This window comes from Canis lupus, chromosome 10, assembly GCF_011100685.1.
Source record: "Canis lupus familiaris isolate Mischka breed German Shepherd chromosome 10, alternate assembly UU_Cfam_GSD_1.0, whole genome shotgun sequence".
In the NCBI taxonomy this organism is placed as follows: domain Eukaryota; kingdom Metazoa; phylum Chordata; class Mammalia; order Carnivora; family Canidae; genus Canis; species Canis lupus.
The window spans coordinates 11,273,541-11,287,067 of record NC_049231.1 but is presented as its reverse complement, the minus strand read 5'-3'; the positions used below and the strand labels follow the sequence as shown (position 1 = coordinate 11,287,067).

The following is a 13,527-nucleotide window of genomic DNA, read 5'->3' as shown; positions in this document are numbered from 1 at the left end:
CAGGAGGGTGCACTAAACCACTGAGCCACCCGGGCTGCCCTTTAATTTCACCTACAGTCATTGTAAAGGCTACACCTGGACTTTAATAGGAAACCTAAATGTCCAATTTTATTTAAATCTGGTTGGATGTGATCATTTAAGCAGTCAATTTAGACAGTTTCCAGTCTCTTTTAAGTAGAATTATTTATAGGTGCTTGTGGCATTTAACAGTTTCTCTTAAGGATTTCAGTGAGTCGTCATGCAATAGATATTCTGGTTTAAAAAAAGAGATGGATTGGGGTGCCTGGCTGGCTCTGCTGGTGAAGCATGCGACTCTTGATCTCGGGGTTGTAAATTCAAGACCCACCTTGGGTGTAGAGATTACTTAAAAAGAAAATCTTAAAAAAAGAAATGGAAAGAAAAAGAGACAGAAATGCTCAGTCTCTTAAATTTCCCTCAGTCTCTGCTTTTCTAAGTTTGTATTTTAGTGTGAGGAGGGTAGGTGCTCTGGCCTGTTTGTCCTTTGTCAGTTCTGCACACGTGCACTGCTTTCCAGCCTGTCCCTATCAGGCTCCTCCACGTTTTGTTAGCTTCTCATGCTGCTACTAGAGGCTAATCCCAATCTCCACTAATAAAATCTAACCCCATTCTCTTGCTCTGTGAGCCTCTTGGCTACAGCACTTACACTTAGATTTGGGAGCTCCCTTTTTATTGCTGGTACAAAAAAGAAAAATCTCTCTTAGTTTCAAGTTATGCTATATATGCATACACGTGTGTGCTTAAATTTCTATTTATAAGTGTATAGATATCTAAATGTTGGTATTTTACGCATCTATGTTTAAAGGGAGTATAGTGTTTCACCTTCAGCAGTTACTCACCAGGAAACCTACTTAATTTTTAAAAATAAAATTGAGGGGCCCCTGGGTGGTTCAAGTTAAGCATCTGCCTTTAGCTCAGGTCACGATCCTGGGGTCCTGGAATCGAGCCCTGTATCAGGCTCCCTGCTCAGCAGAGAGTCTGCTTCTCCCTCTCCCTCTCCTCCTCACTCGTGCTCTCTCTCTCTCAAATAAATAAAATCAAATCTTTAAAAAAAAATAAAATGAAATAATACGTAAGTTCTTTTAAGAAGGGGACAAGGGGAAATAAATAAATAAATAAATAAATAAATAAATAAATAATAAATTAATTAATTAAATTAAAAATTTAAAAAAAAAAGAAGGGGGCAAGGACAAATCCCCTTCCAGCCCCATCCCCATCCCCATCCCCATCCCCATCCCCATCCCTCATCATCCCAGGGGCAACCTGGCTTATCAATTAGGTTAGTTTGCTATCGGTCTTTCTTTCACATATTCACACACATTTACATGTGTTCCTTAGGCAATCTGTAATTCCATGCTGTTATCTAGTTTCTTTTTATATAAAACAGCATCTGCCATATATCTGTTACTTGCTTTTTTATCCAGTTGGGCCCAGTGGAGAGCCGTGCAGGTGGGCACCGACTGTGGGACCCCTCTTGCAACGGCCTCATACCGGTGCTTACCCAGTTTGAGGGTGCACTTGGTCAGCTCTTGTTGCATTCCTAAGTTCAGTGTTTCTAGCTTTTCCCTAGGAGGAACTCTGCAATGGGCATGTTTGTACATGTTTTCTTATGCACAAGTGTCAGTGTTTTTCCAAACTAGACAGCAATAGCTGGAATTGCTGGCTCATAGCAAACATGCATTTTTATGTCACTCAGTATTGCCAAACTGCTCCTCTCCATGATGTATCATTTTATATTCTCATTAGCAATGTGTGTGTATGCTTTCCCACACCCACGTCAAGACATTTTATTAATGTTTAATTTTTGCCAATAGAACGATTGAAAATTGTTATCCGGATGTTCTAAATATAATTACTTTTTTCTTGATAATTGGTGAGGTTCAGCTTCTACTCCTATGTTCATTGGCTGATTATATATTTTTTAAAGATTTTATTTATTTATTCATGAGAGACAGAGAGAGAGAGAGGCAGAGACACAGGCAGAGGGAGAAGCAGGCTCCCTACTGGGAGCCCGATGCGGGACTTGATCCCAGGACCCCAGGACCACAACCTAAGCCAAAGGCAGACGCTCAACCACGCCACTCAGGTGCCCCTACATATATATTTTTTATAAATAACTTCTATTTTTTTTCCACATTCCCATCTGAGTTTTCCCTTTTTGTAGGAGTGCTTTACAGATCTAAATGCTAATAACCTTTTGTCTGCTATACATTTGGCGAATACTATCTCTTAATCTGACACTTGTTTTTTGACTGTGCCTCAACATGTTGTACGTGTTGTTCACGCTCATCAATCTTGTAACGTTATTTATGATGCCTTTTGTAGCAGACAACTTTGACAGGCTGTTTGCGTTTATCAGCCTTCATGGAGTCAAATTTATCAATCTATCCCTTTTGCATTTAGGGTCTGGTTTAGAATGACTTCTAATTTCCCAAAGTCATAAACATTCTCTCCTATGGTTTCTTCTGATTTATGTAGAGTGTTGTTTTTTTGTTTGGATCTGTAATCCCTCCAGAGTAGTTTTGTGAATGGTTTTAGATAGACGATATAACTTCATTTTCATCAAAACAAATGATCAGTTGTCCCAATGCCACTTACTGAATTTTAAGAGTTCCCCCACTGAGAAGGGATCCCATCTTTATTGTACATATCACCCTAACGTGGACAAACTAGCCATCCATAGGAATAATCCACACTAAATAAAGGCTTACACACAGGTGGTTGAAATTAGGCAAACACCCCAGACTTAACTAAGTGATCAGGGCATGTCCTTCAAATGAAAACTGTAACTTAGTTATCTTAGAGACTGTCTGAAATAATATAAAAGACTATTCTATTTATATAGAGGAAGTATGTAAAAAAGGGAATTAAATAGTAAGAATTTGATCATGATTGTCTGGCATGGAAATAATTCACTAGAGAAAAATAGAAATTTTTTTAGGTCTTTCCATGGCTTAAAAGAAATCACTTTCTACATTAGTCGACTTCTTTACTTCTGATGATATGCCAATTTAAAAACTTTCTGGTAGCCTATCTAGTTTCAGAGGTACTTTGATATAAAAAGAGGGGATGCCCATAGAGAAGAAATGAGTATTTCACCTATATCTACTCTTCTGAATTAAGAAGTTGATACTCTGGTGTACGTATCAGTCCTCTTAAGAGACTTTAAACAACTCAGGCCATATAGTTTTCTGAATTTCTAACTCTGTGGTTTTATCTCTAGTGCTTGTATAATGTCTGGTGCATAGAAGGTATTCGGTACATTTGGAGAATGAATGGATGGCCAAACCATCACTGTTGTTTTCTAAGGTTAACATTTTAAATGCTATGAATCACAGTCATCCCTTTTCCCCCTTTGTATTACTGTGTAAATGATTTCTTTCTGCAGAGGGATACAGGCCTGTAAAGCCAATCACATTCAAGGCACAGCACAAATATCTCATTCATTCATTCACTCATTCAATAAGAATCTGCTAAGAACCCATCATGATGCTAAGCTCTGAGGAATACAATAATAATAATTTTTTTAAAGACCACAGTTATCATATTTACCCAGACTGGAAGGTAGAGGGGGTTATAACTGCAAGTAGTTGGAAGTTCTAAGCAGCAGGTTAAAAAAAAGTGATGAGACTAAGCACAAATGTTTATACTCAGAAATGAGAGAAAACTGGACAGGTCCATGGACCTCCAGGGTCCTCCATCCAACCATAGGTCAGGTGTCAAGTACAAAGTAAAAACCCCAGGTCTTTCCAGAAGACTGGGGAATCACACAGATTAGCAGACCAAGAACCATTAGACATTTAGGTGCTTTCCAATTTTTTGCTGTTAACAATAAACTTCCCTGGACAAAAATCCTTCTGCGCATCTTTACTTCCTCGGGATCAGATGGATTCTACAGGCCAAAGAAATGTGTGCCAATTCACAGTCCTACGACTGATAGAGGAGGGTAATGTTTGTTTCCCCATATCCCTTATCTCTGTGAAAATTAAAACCAACTGTTTGCCAATTTTATGTATTAAAAATTTCCATTTTCATTTTGTAACTATTTTAATGAGCTAGAACAACTTGTCTGTTACAGTTACTAAAAAACAAACAAACAAACAAACAAACAAAAAAACCTCGCTTTACGTTACTGCAGTGACCACTGGGGTCTTCTTTGTACTGATATTCCTGCCTTGAAGGAGCAGTGCTCAACGCTTCAACAGGTGGGTTTAAGGTAGAAGCGTGAGAGGAGGAAAAAAAGGGTGGGGGAGAGGGTTAAGAAAAAAAACCATAACAGGATAGAAAAGGAAGACAAAAAGAACAGGAGAAAGGAAAAAAAAAACAAGAAAGCAACAATGGAGGAGCAAGAAGGCCCAGATGTCTGTCCCACAGGCTGTGCCCAGGCTTGCCCGCTCTCTTGTGGGGTTGCCTGTCTGATGTGTTTGGTTCAAATGTTTAACAACTGTAGGTTCCTTTATCATTAGAGGAATAAATGAAGGAGTAAGCATAATTATAGGCTGAGAAGTAATGACCGGGGCCAACATGAGAAGTCAGCATAGATTTTTTTTTTTTTAAGATTTCCTTTTTTTTTTTTTTTTTGAGAGAGAGAGAGAGCACGAGGAGCGGGGGCAGAGGGAGAGGGAGAAGCAAGCTCCCCACTGAGCAGGGAGCCCAACGTGGGACTCGATCCAGGAACCGGAGACCATGACCTGAGCTGAAGGCAGACGCTAAATGGACTGAGCCCCCCTAAGCATCCTCCTCTCTCTTTTTTAAGGGAAAATCTTTGTGTTGCAATTTGCTAAGTCACCAGGATTTCAAGGCTCTGACCCCGTTAGTCACTCTTTGCTTTGAAGCAGTTCCTGCTCTAGTTTTCTGACCGTTGTGTCATTAGTAAACACAGCAGGGCCCTTTAAACCTCTGCTAAAAACAAAACAAAACAAAACAACTCTGAAAATGAATTCAAAATCTAATAAGCAGCCTTTCTGAATGTTAAATGTAAATCAGCTGACTACCTATTTTCTTTCTGCCTCTCAGAATCTTTTCTATTTAAGAAAACTTACTGAGCTAAAATTCAACTTAAATACTTTCAAGAGGCTCGGGCTTTAAGGACACAGAAGAGGAAGTTTTTCTACGGTTTAAGATATAGAAAGTAGTGGCTCCCTCTAATGGCCAGAAAATGCCACAATCTGTGGTTTTGTTTTCAACTTTAGAGGCAGTGTGGTTAGTTTGTAAAATCTAGGAAAAGTCAAATGTTTCATCTCTCATCACTTTACTCAGAAGTGTCAGCACTTCTGGGACACCTGGGTGGTGGAACCGGTTAAGCGTCCAACTCTTGGTTTTGGCTCAGATCATGATCTTGGGGTCCTGAGACCGAGCCCCACATTCAGCAGGAAGTCAGCTTGAGTTTCTCTCTCTCGCTCATAAATACATCTTGTTAAAAGTGTCAGCACTTTTATTTAAAGATGTAAATCCAAATACACCACACAAAAAAGGAACAAAAACCAATAGAGTACTTCTTTTTGTTTTGTTCTGTTGTTGTTGTTTTAAACTCTACACTCAACGTGGACTTGAACTCACAACCCCAAGATCGAGTCGCATGCTCTACTGGCTAAGCCAGCCAGGCATCCCAAGAATAATTTTTTTTAAAATAAACTATTGTCAGGGCACATGGGTGGCTCAGTCAGTTGGGCAGCTGACCCTTGATTTCAGCTCAGGTCTCGGGGTCCTGAGATTGGGCCCCGTATCAGGCTCTATGCTCAGGGAGGAGCCTGCTTGTCCCTCTCCCTCTGCTCCTCCCCTGCACTCTTTCTCTCTCTCTCTCAAATAAATAAATAAATAAAATCTTAAAGAAAATAAATTACTGTCTGTTGGGGAACTGGAGAGATGTTGGTCAAAGGTGAAAACTTGCAGTTAGGGGATGAGTAAGTTCTGGGGATCTAATGAGCAACGTTGTGTTTATGGTTAATAATACTGTATTATGTACTTCAAAGTTGCTAAGAGACTAGATCTTAAATGTTCTCACCACAAAAAAGAAATAATTATGTGAAGTGATGACGATGTTGGCTAAGCTTAATCACTGCAACACATAGTATGTTGTACAGCTTAGATGTGCATAATGTTATATATATATAGTTGTCCTATGATTGAGATATCAACTATATCTCAATAAAAATAAAAAATAAAAAACACACGAGTGAAAAAGAAGATAGACTAATGGATATATATTTACCAGAGTATCGATTTACTTGATTTCTGATGTTTTCTTAATCAGTGGATATTTAAAACATTTATTTCTAAAATTTCAGTAAAAACAACATTACGTAAATTGGGGAAATAAATCACTTGAAATTTAAGTACCAGTTTTTAAAAAGGTAGAGTCTTTATTATGGTTAAAAATAAAGTTTAGGGGGTCCCTGGGTGGCTCAGTGGTTTAGTGCCTGCCTTTGGCCCAGGGCGTGCTCCTGGGGTCCTGGGATCGAGTCCCGCGTCGGGCTCCCTGCATGGAGCCTGCTTCTCCCTCTGCCTGTGTCTCTGCCCCTCTCTCAATCTCTCTATCATAAATAAATAAACAAAATCTTAAAAAAAAAAAAAAAGTTAAAAAAAAAAAGTAAACTAGACTCAAGACCAGAATGTTTCCCACCATGGGTGGAAACAGTCCTTCAGCTCAATGTGGAGACAGAAACCCTGTGTGATCAATCGAGTCGTGAGCTTCTTCAATTATCACTGCGATCCCCTCTGCTAGGATTTAAATAGGATAAAAATATTTCAAGCAGGAATTTGGCTGTGATCCTTAATTCATATATTTAACAAATATGCCTTGGCACAACTCAAGGCATGTGAAAGATCGCCTGATCAAAATAAAAAGTCCTGGGTGCCTGGGTGGCTCAGTCGGTGAAGCGTCTGCCTTTGGCTCAGGTCATGATCTCAGGGTCCTGGGATCCTGAGATCCTCCCTGCTCAGTGGAGAGCCTGCTTCTCCCTCTCCCTCTGTCCCTTTGCCACCGCCCCCCCCCCCCCCCGCCCCGCCACCTTGCCCTCCTGCTCCTGCTCTCTTGCTCTCTCTCAAATCAATTAAATCTTAAAAAAAAAAATTTAAAAAGTATAAAAAGTCCTTGCATTTTTGGAGTTTGCAGTGCAGTAAAGGAGAAAGACTATAAACAAATATCTGATTGCAAATTGGGATGAAGCTTTAGAAGAGAACCGGGTTCTTAAAAGAGAGACTGGCAGGAGCGCCTCGGTGTAAAGTAGATGCAGACTCCCTGAGGTCGGCGTCAAGGCCATCTCGGCCAGAGACAGAGGGTGGGGAGGGCCCTGCCGCCAGACGGAAACCCTGACAGAGATAACATGAGTAAGAATCACTCAGTGACTCACGAGGTGATATAGCAACAAGAAAATTCTTGCTCATATATGTGTCACTGCAAAACGTTAGAGTGCTTCACAGACAGCCACGCTCTCTGGCCGTTAGATTGAAGGCCCTGCAGTAAAAGGAAAGATCTCCATTTATTTCCACTTTTCTGGGTTTAGTACACAGTGCTGCATGCAGAAGGCCCTAAACTCAGCTACCAATGGAATCGGGGACTCTTCCTTTGAGACAGCCTCGTTGGAAAGCCCCCTTGATGAGCTTGCTTCACCGGGGATTTGTATTCCCCGCACCCAGCAGCATGTCTGCGACAGTCAGTGCTCAACATGCATTTGTGGAGTAGTGGAGAAGAGGTCCAGTAAATGCCTACATTTTTCACTACACTCATAAGCCTACTGCCATGTGTCTAATTAAACCAGTCATTTAGGGATCCCTGGGTGGCGCAGCGGTTTGGCGCCTGCCTTTGGCCCAGGGCGCGATCCTGGAGACCCAGGATCGAATCCCACGTTGGGCTCCCTGCATGGAGCCTGCTTCTCCCTCTGCCTGTGTCTCCGCCTCTCTCTCTCTCTCTCTCTGTCACTATCATAAATAAATTAAAAAAAAATTAAAAAAAAAATTAAACCAGTCATTTAGGGACTGAATAGGGTTGAGCGTCTGCATTCAGCTCAGGGCGTGATCCCAGGGTCCTGGAATGGAGTCCCATGTTGGGGTCCCTGCAGGGAGCCTGCTTCTCCCTCTGCCTGTGTCTGCCTCTCTTTCTGGGTCTCTCATGAATAAATAAATAAAATCTTTAAAAAAATAATAAACCACTAGTCATTCCATCATTCAACAGATAGTCGCAGATACATGCGGTGTGCCAGGCATCGCACCAGGGCTGGGGGTACAAAGATGAGCAGAAACAGGCCAGCCTCTGCCCTTGGGGAGTTTATACTTCTAGTCTGGTAGGTATTACACACGTCAGAGGTAGGAACCGATCAAGCATGTTCCGGGTTTAATTGCCAGCAGAGAGTTCTCCACACAGGTCCCGGCCCTCATTTAACCACGTAATTTCCAGAAGCTCAGAGCAGGAGCCTCGGTGAACGGAAGCCAGAGTCTACTATTAGGGCTGAGGTGTAGACGGCAACCCCCTGGACTGGGGTCGGTCTCTCAGTAAGGAATGCGGCTCTGTGGCAGTCCAGATGACACGGTGCCTCCAGCAGGGAGGAAATCTGACTTTTCAGGCTAGGTTTACAACCTCACCCTGTGGATTGGAGCCAGGCAGGTGTGTGTGTGGCATGGGAGGGTGCAGAGGTGGGCTGAGAAGAAGCAAAGCAGAGAAGATTCCACAAAGATTAAAGAGATGCTGCTGGGTCAGCACGAACATCTCAAGAAGGTGACATGGGTGGTCTCACTGCCCTTGTTTGGGGGAAGGCAGTCCTTTCCTGCCCAAGCTGACCGTTAGGCCCCATTCCCTTCTGTCCTAGAGAGGGGCACCTCTGGCCTCTCCGATAGATTCGGCAGCAGGGCATTCTGCTTTTGTGACCTTGTGACAGGACCACCCGGCAATTAGACAAAATCACTCAGCAGCCAACCTGTGTGTGGCGCAGAGACAGGGCACCCGTCGCAGAGCGGATCACTGGGCTCCACGCGCATCGCCCTTTAGTTCTTCCCGCTTACAATAGGGCACAAGCTTCATAAAGAACCAATGCCTCTGTGACTGCTCAAGGGGAGAGAGAAGCTTCTCAGGGGAATTAGTCAGAGAAACTCCTTTCCTCTGAGCCACGGTTCCTTCCTCAGGTGATACATGTGATGGGTCAGTGGCTCTGCCAGCTCCCAGGTCTCCAGACCCAAAGTAAGGAGGGATAAATTAGACACACTGTACATCAAAGGAAAAAAAAAGAAGGAAAGAAGGAAGGAAAAGAAAAGAAAGAAAAGAGGGCAGCCCCGGTGGCCCAGTGGTTTAGCACTGCCTTCGGCCCGGGGCGTGATCCTGGAGTCCCAGGATCAAGTCCCACATAGGACTCCCTGCATGGAGCCTGCTTCTCTCCCCGTGTCTCTGCCTCTCTCTGTCATGAATAAATAAATAAAATCTTAAAGAAAAAAAAAGAAAAGAAAGAAAGGAAGAAAACTTTTATAGGCACTAATGAGGAAGGTTTTTTTAATCTATTGAGTGACTGTTTTCTCAAAAGGAAGGTCTAAAGACCATGAGTGTGGGTTCTGTGGCAAAACCTCGTGGCATCCTAGCTCTGCCACCACTTTCCTAGTCTTGGCATGCCTTGGTTTCCTCATCCATAAAATGGGGATAACAAGATTGTTACAGGGATTGAGGCACCCAGTGGCTCAGTGGTTGAGCATCTGCCTCCCACCCAGGGCGTGACCCCAGGGTCCTGGGATCGAGTCTCACATCGGGCTCCCTGGGGGGAGCCTGCTTCTCCCTCTGCCTGCGTCTCTGCCTCTCTCTGTGTGTCTCTCATGAATAAATATCCTTAAAAAGAAAAAGACTGTTGCAAGGATTAAACAAGGTAATACATATAGTACTTAGTACTATCATTTTTTAATAATTTGTTTATTTGAGAGAGAGAGAGGGCGCGTGTGAGCACATGAGCCAGAGGGCAGGGGACAGGGAGAGAGAATCTCAAGCAGACTCTGCACTGAGCGCTGAGTCCCACGCGGGCCTGGAACCCACAACCCCCAGATCAGGACCCGAGGCAAACCCAGGAGCCACTGCTCACCGGCTGCTCCACCAGGCCCCTCGCACTGTTGTGGCTCCCAGCGACCCCACGGAGTCCCTCCCGAAGGAATCCGGGTCAGACTGCCCCTCCCCGGGGCTGTGCAAGCCAGACCTGTCTACCTGGAGCCCTCGGGTCAGAGGTCAAGCAGCCCCTCCTGCCTCCCTCACCACCCGGCTCGGCCCCCCCGGTCTCCTCTTCACACCCTGGAGTCACCTCGCCTGCTGGTCCACCGGCCTCCCGTCCTGGGCCTTGAGCTCCCCGGGGCCGCCACCAGCCACCCTGGAAGCCCAGGGCAGCTCTTCACGAGGTGTGGCCTGGGGAACCTGCAGCGGGGCCCTGGGGACACCCACAGCGACCAGCTGTCCCTGACGCCCGCGGCTGCGGTGGTACCTGGCAGCCCGGCCGGCGCCCTGCTCGCCCCCCAGCACCGTGGCCTCCAGGTGAGCCACCGGCCCCGCCGCCGCACAAGCCGATTTCATGAAGAGTCACTAAACGACATCCTTGAGGAAGGCGTGGCAAGTGTTCATTTGATAAAGATCTTAAAAAAAAAAAAAAGAACAAATGAATGAATGAAGACCTACGAGGACAGGAGCACAGAACTACAGGCGCGGCTCTGAGTGCCGCTGCTGGGCGGATCGTGTCCAATGCGTGACCAGCACTGTGGCCCCGGCAGCAGACACATCTGCTCTCAGCTGCTGCTTCTTTTTTAAGGTTTTATTTATTTATTCACGAGAGACACAGAGAGAGGCCGAGACCCAGGCAGAGGGAGAAGCAGGCTTCCTGCGGGGAGCCCGACGTGGACTCGATCCCAGGACCCCGGGGTCACGCTCTGGGCCCAAGGCAGGCGCTCACCCGCTGGACCTCCCAGGTGCCCATCTCAGGAAGCTTCTAAGAGAATAAAGAGGAGAGGCCAGAGTGGAGGTAGGTATTACACACGTAATGTGGAAGCGTGGAAGCGAGGGGCTGGGAGGAGAAAGAGAGGTCAAAGGGAAACCACTTAGGAAACGCATTAATTAGAGAAACACGTCCACAAGCCACTAGTGTTTATTATTAGCAAAGCAGAGGAGTTAACAGCTATAAGACAAAATACGGCCACAATCCTCTTATAGCTGTAGCTGTAGTAATTTTTTTTTTCAGCAAAATAAGGTTCTACTTACACTGACACTTGAAGGAGATCTTGCTCTTTTTCCCTTTTATAGAGAATCCTTGCTCATCCAGAGAATTTTCACCATGAGAACCTCCAGAGTGAACTGGCAAGGGGCAGTGTCACAGGTACCCCAGGTTACAAACACCCGGGCCAATCCACAAGGAGGGTGATGATTCGTTCTCGTGCCCTACGTCCTGCTCATTCCCAGGGTCACTCAGGTTCATATCGCAATCGCGAATCTTACCCTTTTAGACAAATGCTCTTAGTAAATTCATCGTGAATTCTTCTTCCTCCAAAGATTTTCACCGCAACCACAGTTTAAACAAGGCCTTCCTGCTCTCCGCCCTCCGTGTCTCTGAGTGTGCATTCACGCCGTGTTGGCCCAGAGTCTGGGTCTGTTCCCTCTGGACCGGGGCTCTGAGACGTCGCTGCCGGAGGACACAAGCCTCCTTTCATAGGCCGAGGGCAGCACACCGCATTCCTTCACTCTTATGTCTGCTGGAAAAAGCTCTCCAACTCAAAAAGAAGCAAAGCTCCCAGAATAGCATGTTTCTACATGCTAGAAATTTTCTAATTTTAAATTTTCTTTTTTTTAATTTTTATTTATTTATGATAGTCACACAGAGAGAGAGAGAGAGGCAGAGACATAGGCAGAGGGAGAAGCAGGCTCCATGCACCGGGAGCCTGACGTGGGACTCGATCCCAGGATTCCAGGATCACACCCTGGGCCAAAGGCAGGCGCCAAACCGCTGCGCCACCCAGGGATCCCTAACTTTAAATTTTCAACAAAAAGTGTGACTTCAGAAATCATGCATCGAAATTTTAAAACAAAGTTTAGGACTCATGTAAATCAAAAGAGTCACTGGTCTGGGATAACCCAGATGTCCTGCATTGGGTATAATATTAGAAAGATAGAAACTCGGGGCGCCTGGCCGGCTGAGCTGGAAAAGCACTTGACTCTTGATCTCAGGGTCTTGAGTTGGGAGCCCCATTTTTTTTTTGTTTGCTAAAAAAATAAACTTAAAATAGATAGAAACTGGGGCCAAAGAAATGGCCCCAAATGTCTCTCTTGCTCACTCCCTTTATGCTTGGTTGCAGCCCCTATTTATTTATCGATGACATTTTTTTTATCTTTCAGCTCTCCTCAGAAGTTTTGGCAAACGGCTTCATCCATCCCCTGCTCCTGAGCTGTTCTCCTTCTCTGATGCTGACGTCCTTTCTGGTTCCGGGCACACCTCCTGGGCAGAGTGCGGTCCTTCTACTTGTCATCCCACCTGTGGTACCGTCCAAAGCCTCCCTGGAGCCACGAGATCACCTGGTCCAATAACTGTATCTTGAAATCTAATTGTTCAATATTCTAATATAATCTCAGCAGTATTTTAAACCAAGAAACGATGGTTTAAATAAATTATTCTTGTCTTAGTAAATGTATGGAAAACAAAAATGTTTTATATTTATACCTACCAACTATTTATAGTATTTTATTTATTTATTTATTTTTAACTATTTATAATATCATCTGCTAATCTTCACTGTTGTAAATGTTTCTCAACTACTTGGAAAGAATGTGTGTTCTCTGCTTATTATTGAGTGAAGGGTCCTCGATAAACCTTATTAGACGAGCTTGCTAACTTTCAGGCTGCTTGTTGTATCATTTCTGATAGAGCTGTGTTAAAATTTTCAATTTTCCTTTTTATTTTATGACTGTCACACTGTTCATTACTGTTTACGTGCTTGGTGGATTTTCCTTTAAAAAAAAACAAAAACCTTCCTTGATCCTGTTAATACTTTTTTGCCTTAAATTCTCATTCGTCTAATACTGCTGTTACTACCTTCAATTTCTTTTTCCTTATTTCTCTTTTTAGGAAAGTCTCTTACAAAAAGTACATACAGTTGAACCTTGAACAACACAAGGGTTATCGGTGCTGACCCCCCGCCCCATCCAGTCAAAAATCCGCAGGTAACTTCTGACTCCCCCAAAACTTAACCACTCATGGCTTACTATTGACCAGAAACTTTATGATAACATAGTTGATTACACATACTTTGTACATTACATATATTATATGCTGTATTATTACAATGACACCTAATGTTTTCTTAATTTTTTTTGGTATTTCTAGGCTATGCTGTTCATCTACAAGTTTTTTCAAATTGTCACAAATCTCCAAAAAATTTTCCATTATGCTTATTGAAAAAAATCTGTACATATCAAAAAAGATATATGTGCCTCTATGTTCACTGCAGAGGACCATTATTTACAATAGCCAAGATATACAAGCAACCTAGGTGCCCATCAACAGATGAATG

General features: G+C 43.8%; 1 long non-coding RNA gene across 1 annotated transcript; it reads right to left on the bottom strand.

Annotated features, from left to right (window-relative positions):
- Window positions 1-9,868: 9,868 nt before the first annotated feature.
- Window positions 9,869-13,527, bottom strand: LOC119873587. Its single transcript, XR_005365389.1, has 2 exons — window positions 11,228-13,527; window positions 9,869-10,608 (listed from the first exon to the last, which is right to left on the bottom strand). It is a non-coding gene; the product is annotated as an uncharacterized LOC119873587 (long non-coding RNA).